Source organism: Silene latifolia, chromosome 8 (genome assembly GCF_048544455.1).
Source record: "Silene latifolia isolate original U9 population chromosome 8, ASM4854445v1, whole genome shotgun sequence".
Classification (NCBI taxonomy): Eukaryota; Viridiplantae; Streptophyta; class Magnoliopsida; order Caryophyllales; family Caryophyllaceae; genus Silene; species Silene latifolia.
Window position 1 is genome coordinate 108,510,567 of NC_133533.1, and position 6,406 is coordinate 108,516,972.

At 40.5% G+C, this 6,406-nt stretch overlaps 1 non-coding gene across 1 annotated transcript; it reads left to right on the forward strand.

Moving 5' to 3' along the window:
- The first annotated feature begins 2,634 nt into the window (after positions 1-2,634).
- On the forward strand, positions 2,635-2,741 carry LOC141598035 (small nucleolar RNA R71). The gene has a single exon (XR_012523239.1). It is a non-coding gene; the product is annotated as a small nucleolar RNA R71 (small nucleolar RNA).
- Positions 2,742-6,406: the final 3,665 nt, after the last annotated feature.

The following is a 6,406-nucleotide window of genomic DNA, read 5'->3' on the forward strand; positions in this document are numbered from 1 at the left end:
CGTCATGATGAATGGGTATCTAAAAGAAACTGAAGTAGCCATCTAGGTAACAGAAATAACTATGACATGCTAGTCTTTCTAACATCTGATCAATGTAGGGAAGTGGGAAGTGGTCTTTCTTAGTAGTTGTGTTCAACTTCCTGTAATCAATACACATCCTCCATCCTGTAATAAGTCTAGTAGCAATTAACTCATTTTTATCATTCTTTACTATTGTGGTACCTCTCCTCTTAGGTACAACTTAGACATGACTGACCCACTTAGAATCAGTTATAGAGTAAATAATGGCAGCATCAAGTAATTTATGTACCTCTTTCCTTACCACCTCCTGCATTGGAGGATTTAGTCGTCCCTGACCCTGTGCATTAGGCTTGTGGCCTTCTTTAAAGTGAATACGATGCATACAAAAGTCAGGACTAATACCTTGTAAATCATCAATGCTATACCCAATGGTCTTTTTATGAGTTTCAAAATAGTCAACAAAGCAGGAAGTTGGCCTTCAGTTAGGCTAGCATTGACAATTACTGGGTTAATTTCACAGTCATCCAAAAATTCATACTTAAGATGAGAGGGAAGGGGTTTAAGTTCAGGTTTCTTACCTCGGGAACCTTAGATGGGCTACCTAAGTTGTATACCAGTTGCTTTGGGCTTTCCTCTCCAGTTATAAAGTTCTCAATTTCATCAACTTCTTGACTCCATGAACCCATCTCAGCAGTTCAATCAGAAACAAGGGCAATCTCCAGAGGATCCCTGTTTAAACACATAGCAAGACACTCATCAATCGTAAAATCAAAAACATCAATACTATGACAAATTTCTTCTATCATGGGATGTTTCAAAGCTTTTTCTAAGTTGAAAACAATAGTATTATCCCCCACAGCTAAAGTCAGTCTCCCTCTCCTAACATTTATAACCGTCCCTGCTGTGTGAAGGAATGGTCTACCCAAGATGATAGGAATTTGGTTGCCCTCAGCCAAATCTAAGATAACAAAATCAACGGGAATGAAGAATTTACCAACTCGAACTGGAACATCCTCCAATACACCCAATGGGTGCTTAATAGATCGATCAGTCATCTGCAAAGTCATATTAGTAACAGTCATTTGACCCATATTTAATTTCTTACAAATGGAATAAGGCATGACACTAACGCTAGCTCCTAAATCATAAAGAGCTTTACTAATAGCAAGATGACCGATATGACAAGGAATAGAAAAACTCCCTGGATCCTTTAGCTTAGGTGGTGAATTAGTTTGCAACACGGCACTGCATTTTTGAGTAAAAGCTATTGTTTCCACTTCATCAAAGGACCCCTTCTTGTCAATATTTCTTTCATAAACTTCATATAAACCGGCACTTGAGTGATCAACTCAGTAAAAGGAACACTTACTTGCAAGTTCTTTACTACCTCCATAAACCTTCCAAACTGCTTGTCCAGTTTAGATTTTTGTTGACGATGCGGAAAAGGTAGTGCAATAGTAATGGGCTCGGCTTCCTTTGCCTTAGAATCAATTTTTGAAACGCCGTCATTAACCAGAGGGGTGCCTTGATCGAGCCTGGGTATCACTCGATCGAGCACAGAGGTTCCTCGATCGACCTATGGCTACTCGATTGAGGATCCTTAGCAGATCCGTCTTTTTTGTTTTTCTCACTTTTATTCTCATCTCGTGTTTCAGTTTCGTCGACTTCTTTTTCATCGTCACTTAGCTCCAAATTGCCCAATCCCTTAGAATGCATATAGGGTACCTCATCTTCATTAGTGGGCAATTGTTCTTCATTACTTGGCAATTTCGGATTTTGATATGTGGTACCGCTCCTCAATTGAATGACATTAGCTTGGTCATGAGCTCGCTTATCTTGAGGAGGAAGATTTCCAGGCTGTTTTGAATAATTATGAACTGCCATCTGAGCCACTTGGGTATCCAACATCTTATTATGCACAATCAGCTCAGAAATCTGAGACGTCTACTTTTGTTGCATTGACAAAGTTTGTTGTACGAGAGCTTTCAACTCTGCCATATCATTACCTGGGGCTTGTTGAGGAGGTTGTTGATATTGATTATTAAACTGCTGACCTCCTTGATTTTGCCTTTGATATCCTCCTTGTGGTTGATTACCACAATTTTGAGGAACAACATATGAAGTTTTCTGTGGTTGTTGTGGCTGTGGATTTTGCACATTCTGACTAGATCATTGAAGGAAAGGATGTTCCTTCATTCTTTCTTTGTAAAAATTAGAGAAAGATGTATCTTGCCTGAAGGATTGATAAGCATTAACCTACTCCAATGTGCTCAAACACTCAACTGCACCATGACCATCCATACCACATCGCGCACAAGACTCCTTCCGTTGACTCATAACATGAACCATCTATTTATTACCCAAAGATTGGGTAGTCTTCATCTCAGGGATTTGGGCAGAAAGAGCCTCTAGCTGTGCCGCAATACCGCTATCTCCCCCACTTTTACGGACACTTCCCCTAGGATTTCCTGGGTAGAAATCTGACCAATCAACTTCCACGCGCCATCAGAAGTAGTATTGTCCTGAAACCTCCCATTAGCTGAAGAATCTAACAAAGCACGATGATCATCATATAACCCATTATAAAACTGGTTGCAAAGGAACCACTTTTCAAAACCATGATGGGGAACCGAACGCACTAATCTTTTGAAGTGAACCCATGCTTCATTCAAATCTTCTGTGGCTGTCTGTTTAAAGCTGGTAATCTGATTTCTCAATACATTTGTCTTCTGTGGTGGAAAGTACCTCTTATAGAAAGTAAGAGCTAGAGTATTCCAGTTAGCAATGCTCATCTTTACTTGATTTACCTCGTAATGCATCATTTCTGCATTAAAACATAAAATAGCGGTAGTATCGAAATTTCACTAATAAAGGCATATAAATGACATAATAGGCACGGAAACGATATCAAAAACAATATGAAAGGAGTTATAAAAGTGTATATAAAAGTGATACATCAGTATCCAACAACTCAAATATCTGAGGTATTATAGAGGGTCCTAGAAAAATAAGGTCCATAAATCACATAGACGACTCCTTGGGTTATATAAAGAGGGAAAGTAAATTTTGAAATAAGACAGGACGTTTGAGGGCGCCGGTATGCGATAAACCAGCCTGAGGCGATAATCGGATAGTTGTAAACAATGGATTAATACTTGTTATTTAGTGCTGACATCGAATAAGGCAACTCCTGAAACGTGACCTAGTACAACCTCTCAAACGGCTCAAATTAAAGTGTATAATACATGGACGGCTCCTAGGGTCAGATAAAGCGGTCACACAAATTTTCAAATGAAACAGGGACGTTTGAGGGTAGATCTGGCAAAATCAACCCGACCCAACCCAAAAAGGCTGACCCGAGACTTGAAATGAACCCGAACTGCCGCACTAGAATGAAACTTGAAGGCCGAATTGAATCGACCCGACCTGGAATGACCTGATCTGAAACCTCTCAACTCGAAAATGACCCGACCCAAACGAACCAAAAATGTGACAAACCCGAGGTGACCCAAACCAAATTTGTCTTTCCCGGACCCGACCTACTGACCCGTTTTGCCAGGTCTACTGCCCGGGTGGTAGAAAATGTAACACTCCCATATACCAAGGTGTCTTACCAAGGACCACCCTAGAATATAAAGGCGCTACCATCTTGATTTTCCGAGGTTAGTATATATCAAAAGTAACCATTCAGAAACATTTATTAAAGTATAACGTTTAGCGATTACAACGTCTCAAAGAATACCAAAACGAAAGTGTATAAATCTCAATACATTAAAATCCAAAACATCTAAACTCGTAACAACGAAAGCTAGACTCAAAGTGATGACACCCCATCATCGTCCCCGTAGCTCATCACCTGTCACAATCTAATCACCATCCCCGAATGGATCACCACAGTTTTACAAAACAACAACGGGGTCAGTTCACCGAATAATCAAGATAAACAATATACAAGGAACAACCACGACAACAACTATACAACCATCCCCCAATTCCAATCATGCGTCATATCCAACTTTACACTTAAGTGTGTAGTCCTGCTGCAACAGATAATCCACACCACCAGTGGGGGACCGCATCCTTGCCCACCTAAGCCCCGCTCATCGCAACGAGCAACAACCCATGTCCATTTATGTGCAAATCCCCCTTTGTGATGGGAACCACAATAATGGGCGAATGAAGGGCGTGAAGCGATTCCCAAAAATGACTCCACTCAGCCGAGGACGTACCTCACCAATATAGCCAATCCACCATAACTCCAAAAATCAAGAAAGACAAGCCAAATGATACTAATCATGCCAACAATCATAATCATCTTAAATCAATTAAAGAGACAACTGAGTAGAGAAACCCTAGCTTTTCGCTATTCCATGTAAGTGCATCCAACAAACAAGCCACGTAAGACTCCGTGATGAATCCTACAAGTAGCAATCATATCCTATTACTAGACTATTCAAGATCTATTGAAAGATAACAACGAAGCACCAGTCACCTTGAGACGCATACCGATGCCGGTAACGGCGGCAACCCGACTCGATGGCATCAAGCATAAACCATCTCCCTCCTTGAGTTAGTGTCAAGGCCATGTTAGAGTATAGGGTGATAAGAGAGAATTAGGAGAGAGAGATATTAAGGTTAGAAAGAGAAAGGAACCGTCGAAGAAATAAATTGGGTTTACGATTCCGCGTTCTATAATAACACGTTAACTGACGTGGTACTCGGTCGAGTATAGACATACTTGGCCGAGTAAGCCCTACTCGGTCGAGTATCCAAGCTACTCGGCCTAGTGACCCAAACTAGGTCGAGTAACAAGTAACGTTGGTCTACTAACCTCTCCTGTATCCCTTGCTAAGGCTCTCATTTGGTCAAAAGGTCAGTTAACTGGTCCTTAAATATGGCGGGTATTACAGAAAAATCGGGAGAAAAAGAAACGTGACCAAGTACGACCACAAACAACTCAAATTAAAGTGTATAATACACGGTTTTCGGGATTCTATGGTCCCGAAACAGTAAGTTCTATTAATAAAAAAGACTGCTCCTCAGGTCCGGTAAAGTGGTCACACATATTTTAAATGAAACAGGGGACGTTTTAGGGTGCCGATATACGATAAACCAGTCTCGGGCGAAAATCGGAGGGTTGGGTACATTGGATTAATACTTGTTATTTAGTACTAACATCGAATAAGGAAACTCCTGAAGCGACCCTAGACGCGTGGTAGAAAAATCGGGAGAAAATGAAATGTGACCCTGTACGACCTCTCAAACGGCTAAAATTAAAATGTATAATACACGATTTTCGAGATTCCAGGGTCCCGGAACAATAAGGTCCGTAAATCATACATACGGCTCCTCTTGTCAGATAAAGCGGTCATACAAATTTTTAATGAAACACGGGACTTTTGACGGTGCCGGTATACGATAAACCACACTCGGGCAAAAATCAGATAATTGTGTACAGTAGATTAATACTCCCTCCTATTCACTATATTCTTCCCCTTTCTTTTTTGCACAAGGAATAAGAAACTAATTTTGGACCACACAAAACATACTACCCCACATGTAATTTAATTTGGACCACACAAATCAACCCAACAAAAGAAATAGGGAAGAAAACCCGAATAATCCGAATAAGGAAATAGGGAAGAAAATGGTGAATAGGAGGGAGTACTTGTTATTTAATGCTGACCTCGAAGAGAGAAACTTCTGAAGTGACCCTTGTCGCGTGGTAGAAAAATCGGGAGAAAATGAAACGTGGCCATGTACGACCTATTAAACGACTCGAATTAAAGTTGTATAATACACGATTTTCGAGATTCCAACGTCCCAGAACAACTAGGTCCAAAACTCACATAAACGGCTCCTCGGCTTAGATTAAGCGGCTACCGAAATTTTTATGTAAAGCAGATTATGGTTGAGGGTGCAAGTATACTTTAAACCAGCGTTGGATGAAAATCAAATAGTCATGAACTGTGGATTAATACTTGTTATTTGGCCTTGAGATCAAATATAGCAACTCTTAAAACAACCCTGGGCGCGTGGTAGAAAAAACGGAAGAAAATGAAACTTGACCTAGTATGACCTATCAAACGGCTTCAGTTGAAGTAGAGGTATAATACACGTTTTTTTGGCATCGATGTTCCCAGAACAATAAGGCTCATAAATCACACGTACGGCTCCTCGGGTTAGATAAAGAAGTCAAACAAATTTTCAAATAAAACAGGGGACGTTTGACGGTGCCAGTATACAATAATCCAGCCTCGGGCGAAAATCAGATAGTTGTAATTAGTGGATTAAAACTTGTTATTTAGTGCTGACATCGAATATGGCAACTTCTGAAGCAACTCTGGCCGCGTGGTAGAAAAATCTGGAGAAAATAAAACGTGAC